Source organism: Pseudophryne corroboree, chromosome 1 (assembly GCF_028390025.1).
Source record: "Pseudophryne corroboree isolate aPseCor3 chromosome 1, aPseCor3.hap2, whole genome shotgun sequence".
NCBI lineage: Eukaryota > Metazoa > Chordata > Amphibia > Anura > Myobatrachidae > Pseudophryne > Pseudophryne corroboree.
In genome coordinates, this window is record NC_086444.1 from 1,006,999,306 (window position 1) to 1,007,023,835 (window position 24,530).

The following is a 24,530-nucleotide window of genomic DNA, read 5'->3' on the forward strand; positions in this document are numbered from 1 at the left end:
GAGTATGTTTTTACATTACTTGAGTCCCAAACGTGGTATAGACTGCAAAGGGACGCTATACATTAAAAGCAAATTATAGGGGGCACCTGGATTTGAACCAGGGACCTCTCGACATGCACTCGAATGCTCAACAACTGATTTATACCCCCTGGTCTTTCTAACTATAAGACCATACACATTGCAGCCTTGATGTAAAGGTTACTGTACTGTATTTCTTGTCCTGCAGGAGGTGAAGATGAGTCTGTTTCTTTATGGTAAAGGTTTGGAGTTATTAGTCAGGGCATAAATAGAGAGTTCACATACTGCAGGTATAATCTGTGAGCATACTCAAAAAGAAACTTTGTTCATCCTAAAGTTCCAATATAGTTCGTGCTAGTCAGAGTAGGATTTATTGAAATCCAGTTGTGACATTGTTTTATGGAAGCCAAAGAGAACTAAAATACAAATTGTCACTAAACCAATATTAATAATTTCTGAAAACTAACTGATTAAGAAAATCAAATATTAGATTTTTAGGTCAGTGGGCTCAGATGTTCTGAATGCATGTATGCCTTATGGACTAATTGCAAAATCAGTATGAGTTCAAAACATGGCTGCACCAAAAAAATTGTAATTCTGCCATGTTAATGCCCAATACTCCCTTATTTATCAAAGTTAGTTAGGAATAAAGCATTCATCCTTCATGTATAGTGATTTTATCCTGTATAATTCTCTATCAAATTAGCAGTCAAAACCTGCCACTGATACTGTACTTTCCTGAGGTAAAGTATTAAGTTGACATTTCAACATTTTTTGTTGCCTGACTGCCACTTGAGTATGTTTTTACATTACTTGAGTCCCAAACGAGGTATAGACTGCAAAGTGATGCTATACATTAAAAGCAAGTAATAGGGGGCACCCAGATTTGAACCATGGACCTCTCGAGCTGCAGTCGAATGTTCTACCACTGAGCTATACCCCCTGCTCTTTCTCACTATAAGCACATACACATTGCAGCCTTGATGTAAAGGTTACTGTACTGTATTTCTTGTCCTGCAGGAGGTGAAGATGCGTCTGTTTCTTTATGGTAATGCTTTGGAGTTATTAGTCAGGGCATAAATAGAGAGTTCACATACTGCAGGTATAATCTGTGAGCATGCTCAAAAAGAAACTTTGATCATCCTAAAGTTCCACTATAGTTAGTGCTAGTCAGAGTAGGATTTATTGAAATCCAGTTGTGACATTGTTTTATGGAAGCAAAACTGATCTAAAATACAAATTGTTACCAAACCAATATTAATAATTTCTGAAAACTATTTTATCATGGTACATTTTTGCTAAGAAAATAAAATATTTTGAATTTTGGGTCAGTGGGCTCAGATGTTCTGAATGCATGTATGCCTTATGGACTAATTGCAAAATCAGTCGGAGTTGAAAACATGGCTGTACCAAATAATTTTGAATTCTGCCATGTTAATGCCCAATACTCCCTTATTTATCAAAGTTAGTTAGGAATAAAGCATTTATCCTTCATGTACAGTTATTTTATGCTGTATAATTCTCTATCAAAAGTAGCTGTAAAAACCTGCCACTGATACTGTAAAGTATTAAGTTGAAATGTCAACATTTTTTGTTGCCTGACTGCCACTTGAGTATATTTTTACATTACTTGAGTCCCAAACAAGGTATAGACTGCAAAGGGACGCTATACATTAAAAGCAAATTATAGGGGCACCTGGATTTGAACCAGGGACCTCTCGACATGCACTCGAAAGCTCAACAACTGATTTATACCCCCTGGTCTTTCTAACTATAAGACCATACACATTGCAGCCTTGATGTAAAGGTTACTGTACTGTATTTCTTGTCCTGCAGGAGGTGAAGATGAGTCTGTTTCTTTATTGTAAAGGTTTGGAGTTATTAGTCAGGGCATAAATAGAGAGTTTACATACTGTAGGTATAATTTGTGAGCATGTTTAAAAAGAAACTTTGATCATCCTAAAGCTCCACTATTGTTCATGCTAGTCAGAGTAGTATATATTGAAATCCAGTTGTGACATTGTTTTATGGAAGCCAAAGAGAACTAAAATACAAATTGTCACTAAACCAATATTAATAATTTCTGAAAACTAACTGATTGAGATACATTTTGGCAATAAAAGAAAATATTTGATTTTTAGGTCAGTGGGCTCAGATGTTCTGAATGCATGTATGCCTTATGGACTAATTGCAAAATCAGTATGAGTTCAAAACATTGCTGCACCAAAAAATTGTAATTCTGCCATGTTAATGCCCAATACTCCCTTATTTATCAAAGTTAGTTAGGAATAAAGCATTCATCCTTCATGTATAGTGATTTTATCCTGTATAATTCTCTATCAAATTAGCAGTCAAAACCTGCCACTGATACTGTACTTTCCTGAGGTAAAGTATTAAGTTGACATTTCAACATTTTTTGTTGCCTGACTGCCACTTGAGTTATGTTTTTACATTACTTGAGTCCCAAACGAGGTATAGACTGCAAAGAGATGCTATACATTAAAAGCAAGTAATAGGGGGCACCCAGATTTGAACCATGGACCTCTCGAGCTGCAGTCGAACATTCTACCACTGAGCTATACCCCCTGCTCTTTCTCAGTATAAGCACATACACATTGCAGCCTTGATGTAAAGGTTACTGTACTGTATTTCTTGTGCTGCAGGAGGTGAAGATGCGTCTGTTTCTTTATGGTAATGCTTTGGAGTTATTAGTCAGGGCATAAATAGAGAGTTCACATACTGCAGGTATAATCTGTGAGCATGCTCAAAAAGAAACTTTGATCATCCTAAAGTTCCACTATAGTTAGTGCTAGTCAGAGTAGGATTTATTGAAATCCAGTTGTGACATTGTTTTATGGAAGCAAAACTGATCTAAAATACAAATTGTTACCAAACCAATATTAATAATTTCTGAAAACTATTTTATCATGGTACATTTTTGCTAAGAAAATAAAATATTTTGAATTTTGGGTCAGTGGGCTCAGATGTTCTGAATGCATGTATGCCTTATGGACTAATTGCAAAATCAGTCGGAGTTGAAAACATGGCTGTACCAAATAATTTTGAATTCTGCCATGTTAATGCCCAATACTCCCTTATTTATCAAAGTTAGTTAGGAATAAAGCATTCATCCTTCATGTACAGTTATTTTATGCTGTATAATTCTCTATCAAAAGTAGCTGTAAAAACCTGCCACTGATACTGTACTTCCCTGAGGTAAAGTATTAAGTTGAAATGTCAACATTTTTTGTTGCCTGACTGCCACTTGAGTATGTTTTTACATTACTTGAGTCCCAAACGTGGTATAGACTGCAAAGGGACGCTATACATTAAAAGCAAATTATAGGGGGCACCTGGATTTGAACCAGGGACCTCTCGACATGCACTCGAATGCTCAACAACTGATTTATACCCCCTGGTCTTTCTAACTATAAGACCATACACATTGCAGCCTTGATGTAAAGGTTACTGTACTGTATTTCTTGTCCTGCAGGAGGTGAAGATGAGTCTGTTTCTTTATGGTAATGCTTTGGAGTTATTAGTCAGGGCATAAATAGAGAGTTCACATACTGCAGGTATAATCTGTGAGCATACTCAAAAAGAAACTTTGATCATCCTAAAGTTCCAATATAGTTCGTGCTAGTCAGAGTAGGATTTATTGAAATCCAGTTGTGACATTGTTTTATGGAAGCCAAAGAGAACTAAAATACAAATTGTCACTAAACCAATATTAATAATTTCTGAAAACTAACTGATTAAGATACATTTTGGCAATAAAATCAAATATTTGATTTTTAGGTCAGTGGGCTCAGATGTTCTGAATGCATGTATGCCTTATGGACTAATTGCAAAATCAGTATGAGTTCAAAACATGGCTGCACCAAAAAAATTGTAATTCTGCCATGTTAATCCCCAATACTCCCTTATTTATCAAAGTTAGTTAGGAATAAAGCATTCATCCTTCATGTATAGTGATTTTATCCTGTATAATTCTCTATCAAATTAGCAGTCAAAACCTGCCACTGATACTGTACTTTCCTGAGGTAAAGTATTACGTTGACATTTCAACATTTTTTGTTGCCTGACTGCCACTTGAGTATGTTTTTACATTACTTGAGTCCCAAACGAGGTATAGACTGCAAAGTGATGCTATACATTAAAAGCAAGTAATAGGGGGCACCCAGATTTGAACCATGGACCTCTCGAGCTGCAGTCGAATGTTCTACCACTGAGCTATACCCCCTGCTCTTTCTCACTATAAGCACACACACATTGCAGCCTTGATGTAAAGGTTACTGTACTGTATTTCTTGTCCTGCAGGAGGTGAAGATGCGTCTGTTTCTTTATGGTAATGCTTTGGAGTTATTAGTCAGGGCATAAATAGAGAGTTCACATACTGCAGGTATAATCTGTGAGCATGCTCAAAAAGAAACTTTGATCATCCTAAAGTTCCACTATAGTTAGTGCTAGTCAGAGTAGGATTTATTGAAATCCAGTTGTGACATTGTTTTATGGAAGCAAAACTGATCTAAAATACAAATTGTTACCAAACCAATATTAATAATTTCTGAAAACTATTTTATCATGGTACATTTTTGCTAAGAAAATAAAATATTTGAATTTTGGGTCAGTGGGCTCAGATGTTCTGAATGCATGTATGCCTTATGGACTAATTGCAAAATCAGTCGGAGTTGAAAACATGGCTGTACCAAATAATTTTGAATTCTGCCATGTTAATGCCCAATACTCCCTTATTTATCAAAGTTAGTTAGGAATAAAGCATTCATCCTTCATGTACAGTTATTTTATGCTGTATAATTCTCTATCAAAAGTAGCTGTAAAAACCTGCCACTGATACTGTACTTCCCTGAGGTAAAGTATTAAGTTGAAATGTCAACATTTTTTGTTGCCTGACTGCCCTTGAGTATGTTTTTACATTACTTGAGTCCCAAACGAGGTATAGACTGCAAAGGGACGCTATACATTAAAAGCAAATTATAGGGGGCACCTGGATTTGAACCAGGGACCTCTCGACATGCACTCGAATGCTCAACAACTGATTTATACCCCCTGGTCTTTCTAACTATAAGACCATACACATTGCAGCCTTGATGTAAAGGTTACTGTACTGCATTTCTTGTCCTGCAGGAGGTGAAGATGAGTCTGTTTCTTTATGGTAAAGGTTTGGAGTTATTAGTCAGGGCATAAATAGAGAGTTTACATACTGTAGGTATAATCTGTGAGCATGTTTAAAAAGAAACTTTGATAATCCTAAAGCTCCACTATTGTTCGTGCTAGTCAGAGTAGTATATATTGAAATCCAGTTGTGACATTGTTTTATGGAAGCCAAAGAGAACTAAAATACAAATTGTCACTAAACCAATATTAATAATTTCTGAAAACTAACTGATTGAGATACATTTTGGCAATAAAAGAAAATATTTGATTTTTAGGTCAGTGGGCTCAGATGTTCTGAATGCATGTATGCCTTATGTACTAATTGCTAAATCAGTATGAGTTCAAAACATGGCTGCACCAAAAAAATTGTAATTCTGCCCTGTTAATGCCCAATACTCCCTTATTTATCAAAGTTAGTTAGGAATAAAGCATTCATCCTTCATGTATAGTGATTTTATCCTGTATAATTCTCTATCAAATTAGCAGTCAAAACCTGCCACTGATACTGTACTTTCCTGAGGTAAAATATTAAGTGGACATTTCAACATTTTTTGGTGCCTGACTGCCACTAGAGTATGTTTTTACATTACTTGAGTCCCTAACGAGGTATAGACTGCAAAGTGATGCTATACATTAAAAGCAAGTAATAGGGTGCACCCGGATTTGAACCAGGCACCTCTCGATCTGCAGTCGAATGCTCTACCACTAAGCTATACCCCCAGCTCTTTTTCACTATAAGCACATACACATTGCAGCCTTGATGTAAAGGTTACTGTACTGTATTTCTTGTCCTGCAGGAGGTGAAGATGAGTCTGTTTCTTTATGGTAATGCTTTGGAGTTATTGCTCAGGGCATAAATAGAGAGTTCACATACTGCAGGTATAATCTGTGAGCATACTCAAAAAGAAACTTTGATCATCCTAAAGTTCCACTATAGTTAGTGCTAGTCAGAGTAGGATTTATTGAAATCCAGTTGTGACATTGTTTTATTGAAGCACAACTGATCTAAAATACAAATTGTTGCCAAACCAATATTAATAATTTCTGAAAACTATTTTATCATGGTACATTTTTGCTAATAAAATAAAATATTTTGAATTTTGGGTCAGTGGGCTCAGATGTTCTGAATGCATGTATGCCTTATGGACTAATTGCAAAATCAGTCGGAGTTGAAAACATGGCTGTACCAAATAATTTTGAATTCTGCCATGTTAATGCCCAATACTCCCTTATTTATCAAAGTTAGTTAGGAATAAAGCATTCATCCTTCATGTACAGTTATTTTATGCTGTATAATTCTCTATCAAAAGTAGCTGTAAAAACCTGCCACTGATACTGTACTTCCCTGAGGTAAAGTATTAAGTTGAAATGTCAACATTTTTTGTTGCCTGACTGCCACTTGAGTATGTTTTTACATTACTTGAGTCCCAAACGTGGTATAGACTGCAAAGGGACGCTATACATTAAAAGCAAATTATAGGGGGCACCTGGATTTGAACCAGGGACCTCTCGACATGCACTCGAATGCTCAACAACTGATTTATACCCCCTGGTCTTTCTAACTATAAGACCATACACATTGCAGCCTTGATGTAAAGGTTACTGTACTGTATTTCTTGTCCTGCAGGAGGTGAAGATGAGTCTGTTTCTTTATGGTAATGCTTTGGAGTTATTAGTCAGGGCATAAATAGAGAGTTCACATACTGCAGGTATAATTTGTGAGCATACTCAAAAAGAAACTTTGATCATCCTAAAGTTCCAATATAGTTCGTGCTAGTCAGAGTAGGATTTATTGAAATCCAGTTGTGACATTGTTTTATGGAAGCCAAAGAGAACTAAAATACAAATTGTCACTAAACCAATATTAATAATTTCTGAAAACTAACTGATTAAGATACATTTTGGCAATAAAATCAAATATTTGATTTTTAGGTCAGTGGGCTCAGATGTTCTGAATGCATGTATGCCTTATGGACTAATTGCAAAATCAGTATGAGTTCAAAACATGGCTGCACCAAAAAAATTGTAATTCTGCCATGTTAATGCCCAATACTCCCTTATTTATCAAAGTTAGTTAGGAATAAAGCATTCATCCTTCATGTATAGTGATTTTATCCTGTATAATTCTCTATCAAATTAGCAGTCAAAACCTGCCACTGATACTGTACTTTCCTGAGGTAAAGTATTACGTTGACATTTCAACATTTTTTGTTGCCTGACTGCCACTTGAGTATGTTTTTACATTACTTGAGTCCCAAACGAGGTATAGACTGCAAAGTGATGCTATACATTAAAAGCAAGTAATAGGGGGCACCCAGATTTGAACCATGGACTTCTCGAGCTGCAGTCGAATGTTCTACCACTGAGCTATACCCCCTGCTCTTTCTCACTATAAGCACACACACATTGCAGCCTTGATGTAAAGGTTACTGTACTGTATTTCTTGTCCTGCAGGAGGTGAAGATGTGTCTGTTTCTTTATGGTAATGCTTTGGAGTTATTAGTCAGGGCATAAATAGAGAGTTCACATACTGCAGGTATAATCTGTGAGCATGCTCAAAAAGAAACTTTGATCATCCTAAAGTTCCACTATAGTTAGTGCTAGTCAGAGTAGGATTTATTGAAATCCAGTTGTGACATTGTTTTATGGAAGCAAAACTGATCTAAAATACAAATTGTTACCAAACCAATATTAATAATTTCTGAAAACTATTTTATCATGGTACATTTTTGCTAATAAAATAAAATATTTGAATTTTGGGTCAGTGGGCTCAGATGTTCTGAATGCATGTATGCCTTATGGACTAATTGCAAAATCAGTCGGAGTTGAAAACATGGCTGTACCAAATAATTTTCTGCCATGTTAATGCCCAATACTCCCTTATTTATCAAAGTTAGTTAGGAATAAAGCATTCATCCTTCATGCACAGTTATTTTATGCTGTATAATTCTCTATCAAAAGTAGCTGTAAAAACCTGCTACTGATACTGTACTTTCCTGAGGTAAAGTATTAAGTTGACATTTCAACATTTTTTATTGCCTGACTGCCACTTGAGTATGTTTTTATATTACTTGAGTCCCAAACATGGTATAGACTGCAAAGTGATGCTATACATTAAAAGCAAGTAATAGGGTGCACCCAGATTTGAACCAGGGACCTCTCGATATGCAGTCAAATGCTCTACCACTGAGCTACACCCCCTGCTCTTTCTCACTATTAGCACATACACATTGCAGCCTTGATGTAAAGGTTACTGTACTGTATTTCTTGTCCTGCAGGAGGTGAAGATGAGTCTGTTTCTTTATGGTAATGCTTTGGAGTTATTAGTCAGGGCATAAATAGAGAGTTCACATACTGCAGGTATAATCTGTGAGCATACTCAAAAAGAAACTTTGATCATCCTAAAGTTCCACTATAGTTAGTGCTAGTCAGAGTAGGATTTATTGAAATCCAGTTGTGACATTGTTTTATTGAAGCAAAACTGATCTAAAATACAAATTGTTACCAAACCAATATTAATAATTTCAGAAAACTATTTTATCATGGTACATTTTTGCTAAGAAAATAAAATATTTGAATTTTGGGTCAGTGGGCTCAGATGTTCTGAATGCATGTATGCCTTATGGACTAATTGCAAAATCAGTCGGAGTTGAAAACATGGCTGTACCAAATAATTTTGAATTCTGCCATGTTAATGCCCAATACTCCCTTATTTATCAAAGTTAGTTAGGAATAAAGCATTCATCCTTCATGTACAGTTATTTTATGCTGTATAATTCTCTATCAAAAGTAGCTGTAAAAACCTGCCACTGATACTGTACTTCCCTGAGGTAAAGTATTAAGTTGAAATGTCAACATTTTTTGTTGCCTGACTGCCACTTGAGTATGTTTTTACATTACTTGAGTCCCAAACGAGGTATAGACTGCAAAGGGACGCTATACATTAAAAGCAAATTATAGGGGGCACCTGGATTTGAACCAGGGACCTCTCGACATGCACTCGAATGCTCAACAACTGATTTATAACCCCTGGTCTTTCTAACTATAAGACCATACACATTGCAGCCTTGATGTAAAGGTTACTGTACTGTATTTCTTGTCCTGCAGGAGGTGAAGATGAGTCTGTTTCTTTATGGTAAAGGTTTGGAGTTATTAGTCAGGGCATAAATAGAGAGTTTACATACTGTAGGTATAATCTGTGAGCATGTTTAAAAAGAAACTTTGATAATCCTAAAGCTCCACTATTGTTCGTGCTAGTCAGAGTAGTATATATTAAAATCCAGTTGTGACATTGTTTTATGGAAGCCAAAGAGAACTAAAATACAAATTGTCACTAAACCAATATTAATAATTTCTGAAAACTAACTGATTGAGATACATTTTGGCAATAAAAGAAAATATTTGATTTTTAGGTCAGTGGGCTCAGATGTTCTGAATGCATGTATGCCTTATGGACTAATTGCTAAATCAGTATGAGTTCAAAACATGGCTGCACCAAAAAAATTGTAATTCTGCCCTGTTAATGCCCAATACTCCCTTATTTATCAAAGTTAGTTAGGAATAAAGCATTCATCCTTCATGTATAGTGATTTTATCCTGTATAATTCTCTATCAAATTAGCAGTCAAAACCTGCCACTGATACTGTACTTTCCTGAGGTAAAATATTAAGTGGACATTTCAACATTTTTTGTTGCCTGACTGCCACTTGAGTATGTTTTTACATTACTTGAGTCCCTAACGAGGTATAGACTGCAAAGTGATGCTATACATTAAAAGCAAGTAATAGGGTGCACCCGGATTTGAACCAGGGACCTCTCGATCTGCAGTCGAATGCTCTACCACTAAGCTATAACCCCAGCTCTTTTTCACTATAAGCACATACACATTGCAGCCTTGATGTAAAGGTTACTGTACTGTATTTCTTGTCCTGCAGGAGGTGAAGATGAGTCTGTTTCTTTATGGTAATGCTTTGGAGTTATTACTCAGGGCATAAATAGAGAGTTCACATACTGCAGGTATAATCTGTGAGCATACTCAAAAAGAAACTTTGATCATCCTAAAGTTCCACTATAGTTAGTGCTAGTCAGAGTAGGATTTATTGAAATCCAGTTGTGACATTGTTTTATTGAAGCACAACTGATCTAAAATACAAATTGTTGCCAAACCAATATTAATAATTTCTGAAAACTATTTTATCATGGTACATTTTTGCTAAGAAAATAAAATATTTTGAATTTTGGGTCAGTGGGCTCAGATGTTCTGAATGCATGTATGCCTTATGGACTAATTGCAAAATCAGTCGGAGTTGAAAACATGGCTGTACCAAATAATTTTGAATTCTGCCATGTTAATGCCCAATACTCCCCTATTTATCAAAATTAGTTAGGAATAAAGCATTCATCCTTCATGTACAGTTATTTTATGCTATATAATTCTCTATCAAAAGTAGCTGTAAAAACCTGCCACTGATATGTACTTTCCTGAGGTAAAGTATTAGGTTGAAATGTCAACATTTTTTGTTGCCTGACTGCCACTTGAGTATGTTTTTACATTACTTGAGTCCCAAACGAGGTATAGACTGCAAAGGGACGCTATACATTAAAAGCAAATTATAGGGGCACCTGGATTTGAACCAGGGACCTCTCGACATGCACTCGAATGCTCAACAACTGATTTATACCCCCTGGTCTTTCTAACTATAAGACCATACACATTGCAGCCTTGATGTAAAGGTTACTGTACTGTATTTCTTGTCCTGCAGGAGGTGAAGATGAGTCTGTTTCTTTATGGTAAAGGTTTGGAGTTATTAGTCAGGGCATAAATAGAGAGTTTACATACTGTAGGTATAATCTGTGAGCATGTTTAAAAAGAAACTTTGATCATCCTAAAGCTCCACTATTGTTCGTGCTAGTCAGAGTAGTATATATTGAAATCCAGTTGTGACATTGTTTTATGGAAGCCAAAGAGAACTAAAATACAAATTGTCACTAAACCAATATTAATAATTTCTGAAAACTAACTGATTGAGATACATTTTGGCAATAAAAGAAAATATTTGATTTTTAGGTCAGTGGGCTCAGATGTTCTGAATGCATGTATGCCTTATGGACTAATTGCAAAATCAGTATGAGTTCAAAACATGGCTGCACCAAAAAAATTGTAATTCTGCCCTGTTAATGCCCAATACTCCCTTATTTATCAAAGTTAGTTAGGAATAAAGCATTCATCCTTCATGTATAGTGATTTTATCCTGTATAATTCTCTATCAAATTAGCAGTCAAAACCTGCCACTGATACTGTACTTTCCTGAGGTAAAATATTAAGTGGACATTTCAAAATTTTTTGTTGCCTGACTGCCACTTGAGTATGTTTTTACATTACTTGAGTCCCAAACGAGGTATAGACTGCAAAGTGATGCTATACATTAAAAGCAAGTAATAGGGGGCACCCAGATTTAAACCAGGGACCTCTCGATCTGCAGTCGAATGCTCTACCACTGAGCTATACCCCCTGCTCTTTCTTACTATAAGCACATACACATTGCAGCCTTGATGTAAAGGTTACTTTACTGTATTTCTTGTCCTGCAGGAGGTGAAGATGAGTCTGTTTCTTTATGGTAATGCTTTGGAGTTATTAGTCAGGGCATAAATAGAGAGTTCACATACTGCAGGTATAATCTGTGAGCATACTCAAAAAGAAACTTTGATCATCCTAAAGTTCCACTATAGTTAGTGCTAGTCAGAGTAGGATTTATTGAAATCCAGTTGTGACATTGTTTTATTGAAGCAAAACTGATCTAAAATACAAATTGTTACCAAACCAATATTAATAATTTCTGAAAACTATTTTATCATGGTACATTTTTGCTAAGAAAATAAAATATTTGAATTTTGGGTCAGTGGGCTCAGATGTTCTGAATGCATGTATGCCTTATGGACTAATTGCAAAATCAGTCGGAGTTGAAAACATGGCTGTACCAAATCATTTTGAATTCTGCCATGTTAATGCCCAATACTCCCTTATTTATCAAAGTTAGTTAGGAATAAAGCATTCATCCTTCATGTACAGTTATTTTATGCTGTATAATTCTCTATCAAAAGTAGCTGTAAAAACCTGCCACTGATACTGTACTTTCCTGAGGTAAAGTATTAAGTTGAAATGTCAACATTTTTTGTTGCCTGACTGCCACTTGGGTATGTTTTTACATTACTTGAGTCCCAAACAAGGTATAGACTGCAAAGGGACGCTATACATTAAAAGCAAATTATAGGGGCACCTGGATTTGAACCAGGGACCTCTCGAAATGCACTCGAATGCTCAACAACTGATTTATACCCCCTGATCTTTCTAACTATAAGACCATACACATTGCAGCCTTGATGTAAAGGTTACTGTACTGTATTTCTTGTCCAGCAGGAGGTGAAGATGAGTCTGTTTTTTTATGGTAAAGGTTTGGAGTTATAAGTCAGGGCATGAATAGAGAGTTTACATACTGTAGGTATAATCTGTGAGCATGTTTAAAAAGAAACTTTGATCATTCTAAAGCTCCACTATTGTTCGTGCTAGTCAGAGTAGTATATATTGAAATCCAGTTGTGACATTGTTTTATGGAAGCCAAAGAGAACTAAAATACAAATTGTCACTAAACCAATATTAATAATTTCTGAAAACTAACTGATTGAGATACATTTTGGCAATAAAAGAAAATATTTGATTTTTAGGTCAGTGGGCTCAGATGTTCTGAATGCATGTATGCCTTATGGACTAATTGCAAAATCAGTATGAGTTCAAAACATGGCTGCACCAAAAAATTGTAATTCTGCCATGTTAATGCCCAATACTCCCTTATTTATCAAAGTTAGTTAGGAATAAAGCATTCATCCTTCATGTATAGTGATTTTATCCTGTATAATTCTCTATCAAATTAGCAGTCAAAACCTGAAACTGATACCGTACTTTCCTGAGGTAAAGTATTAAGTTGACATTTCAACATTTTTTGTTGCCTGACTGCCACTTGAGTATGTTTTTACATTACTTGAGTCCCAAACGAGGTATAGACTGCAAAGTGATGCTATACATTAAAAGCAAGTAATAGGGTGCACTCGGATTTGAACCAGGGACCTCTCGATCTGCAGTCGAATGCTCTACCACTAAGCTATACCCCCTGCTCTTTCTCACTATTAGCACATACACATTGCAGCCTTGATGTAAAGGTTACTGTACTGTATTTCTTGTCCTGCAGGAGGTGAAGATGAGTCTGTTTCTTTATGGTAATGTTTTGGAGTTATTAGTCAGGGCATAAATAGAGAGTTCACATACTGCAGGTATAATCTGTGAGCATACTCAAAAAGAAACTTTGTTCATCCTAAAGTTCCAATATAGTTCATGCTAGTCAGAGTAGATTTATTGAAATCCAGTTGTGACATTGTTTTATGGAAGCCAAAGAGAACTAAAATACAAATTGTCACTAAACCAATATTAATAATTTCTGAAAACTAACTGATTAAGATACATTTTGGCAATAAAATCAAATATTTGATTTTTAGGTCAGTGGGCTCAGATGTTCTGAATGCGTGTATGCCTTATGGACTAATTGCAAAATCAGTATGAGTTCAAAACATGGCTGCACCAAAAAAATTGTAATTCTGCCATGTTAATGCCCAATACTCCCTTATTTATCAAAGTTAGTTAGGAATAAAGCATTCATCCTTCATGTATAGTGATTTTATCCTGTATAATTCTCTATCAAATTAGCAGTCAAAACCTGCCACTGATACTGTACTTTCCTGAGGTAAAGTATTAAGTTGACATTTCAACATTTTTTGTTGCCTGACTGCCACTTGACCTCTCGATCTGCAGTCGAATGCTCTACCACTAAGCTATACCCCCTGCTCTTTCTCACTATTAGCACATACACATTGCAGCCTTGATGTAAAGGTTACTGTACTGTATTTCTTGTCCTGCAGGAGGTGAAGATGAGTCTGTTTCTTTATGGTAATGTTTTGGAGTTATTAGTCAGGGCATAAATAGAGAGTTCACATACTGCAGGTATAATCTGTGAGCATACTCAAAAAGAAACTTTGTTCATCCTAAAGTTCCAATATAGTTCGTGCTAGTCAGAGTAGATTTATTGAAATCCAGTTGTGACATTGTTTTATGGAAGCCAAAGAGAACTAAAATACAAATTGTCACTAAACCAATATTAATAATTTCTGAAAACTTACTGATTAAGATACATTTTGGCAATAAAATCAAATATTTGATTTTTAGGTCAGTGGGCTCAGATGTTCTGAATGCGTGTATGCCTTATGGACTAATTGCAAAATCAGTATGAGTTCAAAACATGGCTGCACCAAAAAAATTGTAATTCTGCCATGTTAATGCCCAATACTCCCTTATTTATCAAAGTTAGTTAGGAATAAAGCATTCATCCTTCATGTATAGTGATTTTATCCTGTATAATTCTCTATCAAATTAGCAGTCAAAACCTGCCACTGATACTGTACTTTCCTGAGGTAAAGTATTAAGTTGACATTTCAACATTTTTTGTTGCCTGACTGCCACTTGAGTATGTTTTTACATTACTTGAGTCCCAAACGAGGTATAGACTGCAAAGTGATGCTATACATTAAAAGCAAGTAATAGGGGGCACCCAGATTTGAACCATGGACCTCTAGAGCTGCAGTCGAATGTTCTACCACTGAGCTATACCCCCTGCTCTTTCTCACTATAAGCACATACACATTGCAGCCTTGATGTAAAGGTTACTGTACTGTATTTCTTGTCCTGCAGGAGGTGAAGATGCATCTGTTTCTTTATGGTAATGCTTTGGAGTTATTAGTCAGGGCATAAATAGAGAGTTCACATACTGCAGGTATAATCTGTGAGCATGCTCAAAAAGAAACTTTGATCATCCTAAAGTTCCACTATAGTTAGTGCTAGTCAGAGTAGGATTTATTGAAATCCAGTTGTGACATTGTTTTATGGAAGCAAAACTGATCTAAAATACAAATTGTTACCAAACCAATATTAATAATTTTTGAAAACTATTTTATCATTGTACATTTTTGCTAATAAAATAAAATATTTGAATTTTGGGTCAGTGGGCTCAGATGTTCTGAATGCATGTATGCCTTATGGACTAATTGCAAAATCAGTATGAGTTCAAAACATGGCTGCACCAAAAAAATTGTAATTCTGCCATGTTAATGCCCAATACTCCCTTATTTATCAAAGTTAGTTAGGAATAAAGCATTCATCCTTCATGTATAGTGATTTTATCCTGTATAATTCTCTATCAAATTAGCAGTCAAAACCTGCCACTGATACCGTACTTTCCTGAGGTAAAGTATTAAGTTGACATTTCAACATTTTTTGTTGCCTGACTGCCACTTGAGTATGTTTTTACATTACTTGAGTCCCAAACGAGGTATAGACTGCAAAGTGATGCTATACATTAAAAGCAAGTAATAGGGGGCACCCAGATTTGAACCAGGGACCTCTCGATCTGCAGTCGAATGCTCTACCACTGAGCTATACCCCCTGCTCTTTCTCGCTATAAGCACATACACATTGCAGCCTTGATGTAAAGGTTACTGTACTGTATTTCTTGTCCTGCAGGAGGTGAAGATGAGTCTGTTTCTTTATGGTAATGCTTTGGAGTTATTAGTCAGGGCATAAATAGAGAGTTCACATACTGCAGGTATAATCTGTGAGCATGCTCAAAAAGAAACTTTTATCATCCTAAAGTTCCACTATAGTTAGTGCTAGTCAGAGTAGGATTTATTGAAATCCAGTTGTGACATTGTTTTATGGAAGCAAAACTGATCTAAAATACAAATTGTTACCAAACCAATATTAATAATTTCTGAAAACTATTTTATCATTGTACATTTTTGCTAATAAAATAAAATATTTGAATTTTGGGTCAGTGGGCTCAGATGTTCTGAATGCATGTATGCCTTATGGACTAATTGCAAAATCAGTATGAGTTCAAAACATGGCTGCACCAAAAAAATTGTAATTCTGCCATGTTAATGCCCAATACTCCCTTATTTATCAAAGTTAGTTAGGAATAAAGCATTCATCCTTCATGTATAGTGATTTTATCCTGTATAATTCTCTATCAAATTAGCAGTCAAAACCTGCCACTGATACCGTACTTTCCTGAGGTAAAGTATTAAGTTGACATTTCAACATTTTTTGTTGCCTGACTGCCACTTGAGTATGTTTTTACATTACTTGAGTCCCAAACGAGGTATAGACTGCAAAGTGATGCTATACATTAAAAGCAAGTAATAGGGGGCACCCAGATTTGAACCAGGGACCTCTCGATCTGCAGTCGAATGCTCTACCACTGAGATATACCCCCTGCTCTTTCTCGCTATAAGCACATACACATTGCAGCCTTGATGTAAAGGTTACTGTACTGTATTTCTTGTCCTGCAGGAGGTGAAGATGAGTCTGTTTCTTTATGGTAATGCTTTGGAGTTATTAGTCAGGGCATAAATAGAGAGTTCACATACTGCAGGTATAATCTGTGAGCATACTCAAAAAGAAACTTTGATCATCCTAAAGTTCCACTATAGTTAGTGCTAGTCAGAGTAGGATTTATTGAAATCCAGTTGTGACATTGTTTTATGGAAGCAAAACTGATCAAAAATACAAATTGTTACCAAACCAATATTAATAATTTCTGAAAACTATTTTATCATGGTACATTTTTGCTAAGAAAATAAAATATTTGAATTTTGGGTCAGTGGGCTCAGATGTTCTGAATGCATGTATGCCTTATGGACTAATTGCAAAATCAGTCGGAGTTGAAAACATGGCTGTACCAAATAATTTTGAATTCTGCCATGTTAATGCCCAATACTCCCTTATTTATCAAAGTTAGTTAGGAATAAAGCATTCATTCTTCATGTACAGTTATTTTATGCTGTATAATTCTCTATCAAAAGTAGCTGTAAAAACCTGCCACTGATACTGTACTTTCCTGAGGTAAAGTATTAAGTTGAAATGTCAAAATATTTTGTTGCCTGACTGCCACTTGAGTATGTTTTTACATTACTTGAGTCCCAAACAAGGTATAGACTGCAAAGTGACGCTATACATTAAAAGCAAATTATAGGGGCACCTGGATTTGAACCAGGGACCTCTCGACATGCACTCGAATGCTCAACAACTGATTTATACCCCCTGGTCTTTCTAACTATAAGACCATACACATTGCAGCCTTGATGTAAAGGTTACTGTACTGTATTTCTTGTCCAGCAGGAGGTGAAGATGAGTCTGTTTTTTTATGGTAAAGGTTTGGAGTTATAAGTCAGGGCATGAATAGAGAGTTTACATACTGTAGGTATAATCTGTGAGCATGTTTAAAAAGACATTTTGATCATTCTAAAGCTCCACTATTGTTCATGCTAGTCAGAGTAGTATATATTGAAATCCAGTTGTGACATTGTTTTATGGAAGCCAAAGAGAACTAAAATACAAATTGCCACTAAACCAATATTAATAATTTCTGAAAACTAACTGATTGAGATACATTTTGGCAATAAAATAAAATATTTTATTTTTAGGTCAGTGGGCTCAGATGTTCTGAATGCATGTATGCCTTATGGACTAATTGCAAAATCAGTATGAGTTCAAAACATGGCTGCACCAAAAAAATTGTAATTCTGCCATGTTAATGCCCAATACTCCCTTATTTATCAAAGTTAGTTAGGAATAAAGCATTCATCCTTCATGTATAGTGATTTTATCCTGTATAATTCTCTATCAAATTAGCAGTCAAAACCTGCCACTGATACTGTACTTTCCTGAGGTAAAGTATTAAGTTGACATTTCAACATTTTTTGTTGCCTGACTGCCACTTGAGTATGTTTTTACATTACTTGAGTCACAAACGAGGTATAGACTGCAAAGTGATGCTATACATTAAAAGCAAGTAATAGGGGGCACCCAGATTTGAACCATGGACCTCTCGAGCTGCAGTCGAATGTTCTACCACTGAGCTATACCCCCTGCTCTTTCTCACTATAAGCACATACACATTGCAGCCTTGATGTAAAGGTTACTGTACTGTATTTCTTGTCCTGCAGGAGGTGAAGATGCGTCTGTTTCTTTATGGTAATGCTTTGGAGTTATTAGTCAGGGCATAAATAGAGAGTTCACATACTGCAGGTATAATCTGTGAGCATGCTCAAAAAGAAACTTTGATCATCCTAAAGTTCCACTATAGTTAGTGCTAGTCAGAGTAGGATTTATTGAAATCCAGTTGTGACATTGTTTTATGGAAGCAAAACTGATCTAAAATACAAATTGTTACCAAACCAATATTAATAATTTCTGAAAACTATTTTATCATTGTACATTTTTGCTAATAAAATAAAATATTTGAATTTTGGGTCAGTGGGCTCAGATGTTCTGAATGCATGTATGCCTTATGGACTAATTGCAAAATCAGTATGAGTTCAAAACATGGCTGCACCAAAAAAATTGTAATTCTGCCATGTTAATGCCCAATACTCCCTTATTTATCAAAGTTAGTTAGGAATAAAGCATTCATCCTTCATGTATAGTGATTTTATCCTGTATAATTCTCTATCAATTTAGCAGTCAAAACCTGCCACTGATACCGTACTTTCCTGAGGTAAAGTATTAAGTTGACATTTCAACATTTTTTGTTGCCTGACTGCCACTTGAGTATGTTTTTACATTACTTGAGTCCCAAACGAGGTGTAGACTGCAAAGTGATGCTATACATTAAAAGCAAGTAATAGGGGGCACCCAGATTTGAACCAGGGACCTCTCGATCTGCAGTCGAATGCTCTACCACTGAGATATACCCCCTGCTCTTTCTCGCTATAAGCACATACACATTGCAGCCTTGATGTAAAGGTTACTGTACTGTATTTCTTGTCCTGCAGGAGGTGAAGATGAGTCTGTTTCTTTATGGTAATGCTTTGGAGTTATTAGTCAGGGCATAAATAGAGAGTTCACATACTGCAGGTATAATCTGTGAGCATACTCAAAAAGAAACTTTGATCATCCTAAAGTTCCACTATAGTTAGTGCTAGTCAGAGTAGGATTTATTGAAATCCAGTTGTGACATTGTTTTATGGAAGCAAAACTGATCTAAAATACAAATTGTTACCAAACCAATATTAATAATTTCTGAAAACTATTTTATCATGGTACATTTTTGCTAAGAAAATAAAATATTTGAATTTTTGGTCAGTGGGCTCAGATGTTCTGAATGCATGTATGCCTTATGGACTAATTGCAAAATCAGTCGGAGTTGAAAACATGGCTGTACCAAATAATTTTGAATTCTGCCATGTTAATGCCCAATACTCCCTTATTTATCAAAGTTAGTTAGGAATAAAGCATTCATTCTTCATGTACAGTTATTTTATGCTGTATAATTCTCTATCAACAGTAGCTGTAAAAACCTGCCACTGATACTGTACTTTCCTGAGGTAAAGTATTAAGTTGAAATGTCAAAATATTTTGTTGCCTGACTGCCACTTGAGTATGTTTTTACATTACTTGAGTCCCAAACAAGGTATAGACTGCAAAGTGACGCTATACATTAAAAGCAAATTATAGGGGCACCTGGATTTGAACCAGGGACCTCTCGACATGCACTCGAATGCTCAAAAACTGATTTATACCCCCTGGTCTTTCTAACTATAAGACCATACACATTGCAGCCTTGATGTAAAGGTTACTGTACTGTATTTCTTGTCCAGCAGGAGGTGAAGATGAGTCTGTTTTTTTATGGTAAAGGTTTGGAGTTATAAGTCAGGGCATGAATAGAGAGTTTACATACTGTAGGTATAATCTGTGAGCATGTTTAAAAAGAAACTTTGATCATTCTAAAGCTCCACTATTGTTCATGCTAGTCAGAGTAGTATATATTGAAATCCAGTTGTGACATTGTTTTATGGAAGCCAAAGAGAACTAAAATACAAATTGCCACTAAACCAATATTAATAATTTCTGAAAACTAACTGATTGAGATACATTTTGGCAATAAAATAAAATATTTTATTTTTAGGTCAGTGGGCTCAGATGTTCTGAATGCATGTATGCCTTATGGACTAATTGCAAAATCAGTATGAGTTCAAAACATGGCTGCACCAAAAAAATTGTAATTCTGCCATGTTAATGCCCAATACTCCCTTATTTATCAAAGTTAGTTAGGAATAAAGCATTCATCCTTCAAGTATAGTGATTTTATCCTGTATAATTCTCTTTCAAATTAGCAGTCAAAACCTGCCACTGATACTGTACTTTCCTGAGGTAAAGTATTAAGTTGATATTTCAACATTTTTTGTTGCCTGACTGCCACTTGAGTATGTTTTTACATTACTTGAGTCACAAACGAGGTATAGACTGCAAAGTGATGCTATACATTAAAAGCAAGTAATAGGGGGCACCCGGATTTGAACCAGGGACCTCTCGATCTGCAGTCGAATGCTCTACCACTGAGCTATACCCCCTGCTCTTTCTCACTATAAGCACATACACATTGCAGCCTTGATGTAAAGGTTATTGTACTGTATTTCTTGTCCTGAAGGAGGTGAAGATGAGTCTGTTTCTTTATGGTAATGCTTTGAAGTTATTAGTCAGGGCATAAATAGAGAGTTCACATACTGCAGGTATAATCTGTGAGCATACTCAAAAAGAAACTTTGATCATCCTAAAGTTCCACTATAGTTAGTGTTAGTCAGAGTAGGATTTATTGAAATCCAGTTGTGACATTGTTTTATTGTAGCAAAACTGATCTAAAATACAAATTGTTACCAAACCAATATTAATAATTTCTGAAAACTATTTTATCATGGTACATTTATGCTAAGAAAATAAAATATTTGAATTTTGGGTCAGTGGGCTCAGATGTTCTGAATGCATGTATGCCTTATGGACTAATTGCAAAATCAGTCGGAGTTGAAAACATGGCTGTACCAAATAATTTTGAATTCTGCCATGTTAATGCCCAATACTCCCTTATTTATCAAAGTTAGTGAGGAATAAAGCATTCATCCTTCATGTACAGTTATTTTATGCTGTATAATTCTCTATCAAAAGTAGCTGTAAAAACCTGCCACTGATACTGTACTTTCCTGAGGTAAAGTATTAAGTTGAAATGTCAACATTTTTTGTTGCCTGACTGCCACTTGAGTATGTTTTTACATTATTTGAGTCCCAAACAAGGTATAGACTGCAAAGGGACGCTATACATTAAAAGCAAATTATAGGGGCACCTGGATTTGAACCAGGGACCTCTCGACATGCACTCGAATGCTCAACAACTGATTTATACCCCCTGGTCTTTCTAACTATAAGACCATACACATTGCAGCCTTGATGTAAAGGTTACTGTACTGTATTTCTTGTCCTGCAGGAGGTGAAGATGAGTCTGTTTCTTTATGGTAAAGGTTTGGAGTTATTAGTCAGGGCATAAATAGAGAGTTTACATACTGTAGGTATAATCTGTGAGCATGTTTAAAAAGAAACTTTGATCATCCTAAAGCTCCACTATTGTTCGTGCTAGTCAGAGTAGTATATATTGAAATCCAGTTGTTACATTGTTTTATGGAAGCCAAAGAGAACTAAAATACAAATTGTCACTAAACCAATATTAATAATTTCTGAAAACTAACTGATTGAGATACATTTTGGCAATAAAAGAAAATATTTGATTTTTAGGTCAGTGGGCTCAGATGTTCTGAATGCATGTATGCCTTATGGACTAATTGCTAAATCAGTATGAGTTCAAAACATGGCTGCACCAAAAAAATTGTAATTCTGCCCTGTTAATGCGCAATACTCCCTTATTTATCAAAGTTAGTTAGGAATAAAGCATTCATCCTTCATGTATAGTGATTTTATCCTGTATAATTCTCTATCAAATTAGCAGTCAAAACCTGCCACTGATACCGTACTTTCCTGAGGTAAAGTATTAAGTTGACATTTCAACATTTTTTGTTGCCTGACTGCCACTTGAGTATGTTTTTACATTACTTGAGTCCCAAACGAGGTATAGACTGCAAAGTGATGCTATACATTAAAAGCAAGTAATAGGGGGCACCCAGATTTAAACCAGGGACCTCTCGATCTGCAGTCGAATGCTCTACCACTGAGCTATACCCCCTGCTCTTTCTCGCTATAAGCACATACACATTGCAGCCTTGATGTAAAGGTTACTGTACTGTATTTCTTGTCCTGCAGGAGGTGAAGATGAGTCTGTTTCTTTATGGTAATGCTTTGGAGTTATTAGTCAGGGCATAAATAGCGAGTTCACATACTGCAGGTATAATCTGTGAGCATACTCAAAAAGAAACTTTGATCATCCTAAAGTTCCACTATAGTTAGTGCTAGTCAGAGTAGGATTTATTGAAATCCAGTTGTGACATTGTTTTATTGAAGCAAAACTGATCTAAAATACAAATTGTTACCAAACCAATATTAATAATTTCTGAAAACTATTTTATCATGGTACATTTTTGCTAAGAAAATAAAATATTTGAATTTTGGGTCAGTGGGCTCAGATGTTCTGAATGCATGTATGCCTTATGGACTAATTGCAAAATCAGTCGGAGTTGAAAACATGGCTGTACCAAATAATTTTGAATTCTGCCATGTTAATGCCCAATACTCCCTTATTTATCAAAGTTAGTTAGGAATAAAGCATTCATCCTTCATGTACAGTTATTTTATGCTGTATAATTCTCTATCAAAAGTAGCTGTAAAAACCTGCCACTGATACTGTACTTTCCTGAGGTAAAGTATTAAGTTGAAATGTCAACATTTTTTGTTGCCTGACTGCCACTTGGGTATGTTTTTACATTACTTGAGTCCCAAACAAGGTATAGACTGCAAAGGGACGCTATACATTAAAAGCATATTATAGGGGCACCTGGATTTGAACCAGGGACCTCTCGACATGCACTCGAATGCTCAACAACTGATTTATACCCCCTGGTCTTTCTAACTATAAGACCATACACATTGCAGCCTTGATGTAAAGGTTACTGTACTGTATTTCTTGTCCAGCAGGAGGTGAAGATGAGTCTGTTTTTTTATGGTAAAGGTTTGGAGTTATAAGTCAGGGCATGAATAGAGAGTTTACATACTGTAGGTATAATCTGTGAGCATGTTTAAAAAGAAACTTTGATCATTCTAAAGCTCCACTATTGTTCGTGCTAGTCAGAGTAGTATATATTGAAATCCAGTTGTGACATTGTTTTATGGAAGCCAAAAAGAACTAAAATACAAATTGTCACTAAACCAATATTAATAATTTCTGAAAACTAACTGATTGAGATACATTTTGGCAATAAAAGAAAATATTTGATTTTTAGGTCAGTGGGCTCAGATGTTCTGAATGCATGTATGCCTTATGGACTAATTGCAAAATCAGTATGAGTTCAAAACATGGCTGCACCAAAAAATTGTAATTCTGCCATGTTAATGCCCAATACTCCCTTATTTATCAAAGTTAGTTAGGAATAAAGCATTCATCCTTCATGTATAGTGATTTTATCCTGTATAATTCTCTATCAAATTAGCAGTCAAAACCTGAAACTGATACCGTACTTTCCTGAGGTAAAGTATTAAGTTGACATTTCAACATTTTTTGTTGCCTGACTGCCACTTGAGTATGTTTTTACATTACTTGAGTCCCAAACGAGGTATAGACTGCAAAGTGATGCTATACATTAAAAGCAAGTACTAGGGTGCACCCGGATTTGAACCAGGGACCTCTCGATCTGCAGTCGAATGCTCTACCACTAAGCTATACCCCCTGCTCTTTCTCACTATTAGCACATACACATTGCAGCCTTGATGTAAAGGTTACTGTACTGTATTTCTTGTCCTGCAAGAGGTGAAGATGAGTCTGTTTCTTTATGGTAATGCTTTGGAGTTATTAGTCAGGGCATAAATAGAGAGTTCACATACTGCAGGTATAATCTGTGAGCATACTCAAAAAGAAACTTTGATCATCCTAAAGTTCCACTATAGTTAGTGCTAGTCAGAGTAGGATTTATTGAAAAACCAGTTGTGACATTGTTTTATTGAAGCAAAACTGATCTAAAATACAAATTGTTACCAAACCAATATTAATAATTTCTGAAAACTATTTTATCATGGTACATTTTTGCTAAGAAAATAAAATATTTGAATTTTGGGTCAGTGGGCTCAGATGTTCTGAATGCATGTATGCCTTATGGACTAATTGCAAAATCAGTCGGAGTTGAAAACATGGCTGTACCAAATAATTTTGAATTCTGCCATGTTAATGCCCAATACTCCCTTATTT

The 24,530-nt window shown here is 35.6% G+C and overlaps 14 non-coding genes across 14 annotated transcripts; all 14 read right to left on the reverse strand.

Moving 5' to 3' along the window:
- Positions 1-889: 889 nt before the first annotated feature.
- TRNAC-GCA (transfer RNA cysteine (anticodon GCA)) lies at positions 890-961 on the reverse strand. Its single transcript has one exon. It is a non-coding gene; the product is annotated as a tRNA-Cys (tRNA).
- A 1,571-nt stretch (positions 962-2,532) lies between these two features.
- Positions 2,533-2,604, reverse strand: TRNAC-GCA (transfer RNA cysteine (anticodon GCA)). Its single transcript has one exon. It is a non-coding gene; the product is annotated as a tRNA-Cys (tRNA).
- Positions 2,605-4,189: 1,585 nt separating this feature from the next.
- TRNAC-GCA (transfer RNA cysteine (anticodon GCA)) lies at positions 4,190-4,261 on the reverse strand. Its single transcript has one exon. It is a non-coding gene; the product is annotated as a tRNA-Cys (tRNA).
- A 1,583-nt stretch (positions 4,262-5,844) lies between these two features.
- TRNAC-GCA (transfer RNA cysteine (anticodon GCA)) lies at positions 5,845-5,916 on the reverse strand. The gene has a single exon. It is a non-coding gene; the product is annotated as a tRNA-Cys (tRNA).
- Positions 5,917-9,980: 4,064 nt separating this feature from the next.
- TRNAC-GCA (transfer RNA cysteine (anticodon GCA)) lies at positions 9,981-10,053 on the reverse strand. Its single transcript has one exon. It is a non-coding gene; the product is annotated as a tRNA-Cys (tRNA).
- Positions 10,054-11,636: 1,583 nt separating this feature from the next.
- TRNAC-GCA (transfer RNA cysteine (anticodon GCA)) lies at positions 11,637-11,708 on the reverse strand. Its single transcript has one exon. It is a non-coding gene; the product is annotated as a tRNA-Cys (tRNA).
- A 1,582-nt stretch (positions 11,709-13,290) lies between these two features.
- On the reverse strand, positions 13,291-13,362 carry TRNAC-GCA (transfer RNA cysteine (anticodon GCA)). Its single transcript has one exon. It is a non-coding gene; the product is annotated as a tRNA-Cys (tRNA).
- A 2,306-nt stretch (positions 13,363-15,668) lies between these two features.
- On the reverse strand, positions 15,669-15,740 carry TRNAC-GCA (transfer RNA cysteine (anticodon GCA)). Its single transcript has one exon. It is a non-coding gene; the product is annotated as a tRNA-Cys (tRNA).
- A 756-nt stretch (positions 15,741-16,496) lies between these two features.
- On the reverse strand, positions 16,497-16,568 carry TRNAC-GCA (transfer RNA cysteine (anticodon GCA)). The gene has a single exon. It is a non-coding gene; the product is annotated as a tRNA-Cys (tRNA).
- A 1,583-nt stretch (positions 16,569-18,151) lies between these two features.
- On the reverse strand, positions 18,152-18,223 carry TRNAC-GCA (transfer RNA cysteine (anticodon GCA)). The gene has a single exon. It is a non-coding gene; the product is annotated as a tRNA-Cys (tRNA).
- Positions 18,224-18,979: 756 nt separating this feature from the next.
- Positions 18,980-19,051, reverse strand: TRNAC-GCA (transfer RNA cysteine (anticodon GCA)). Its single transcript has one exon. It is a non-coding gene; the product is annotated as a tRNA-Cys (tRNA).
- A 1,583-nt stretch (positions 19,052-20,634) lies between these two features.
- On the reverse strand, positions 20,635-20,706 carry TRNAC-GCA (transfer RNA cysteine (anticodon GCA)). Its single transcript has one exon. It is a non-coding gene; the product is annotated as a tRNA-Cys (tRNA).
- Positions 20,707-22,289: 1,583 nt separating this feature from the next.
- Positions 22,290-22,361, reverse strand: TRNAC-GCA (transfer RNA cysteine (anticodon GCA)). The gene has a single exon. It is a non-coding gene; the product is annotated as a tRNA-Cys (tRNA).
- A 1,582-nt stretch (positions 22,362-23,943) lies between these two features.
- On the reverse strand, positions 23,944-24,015 carry TRNAC-GCA (transfer RNA cysteine (anticodon GCA)). Its single transcript has one exon. It is a non-coding gene; the product is annotated as a tRNA-Cys (tRNA).
- Between the last annotated feature and the right edge of the window lie 515 nt (positions 24,016-24,530).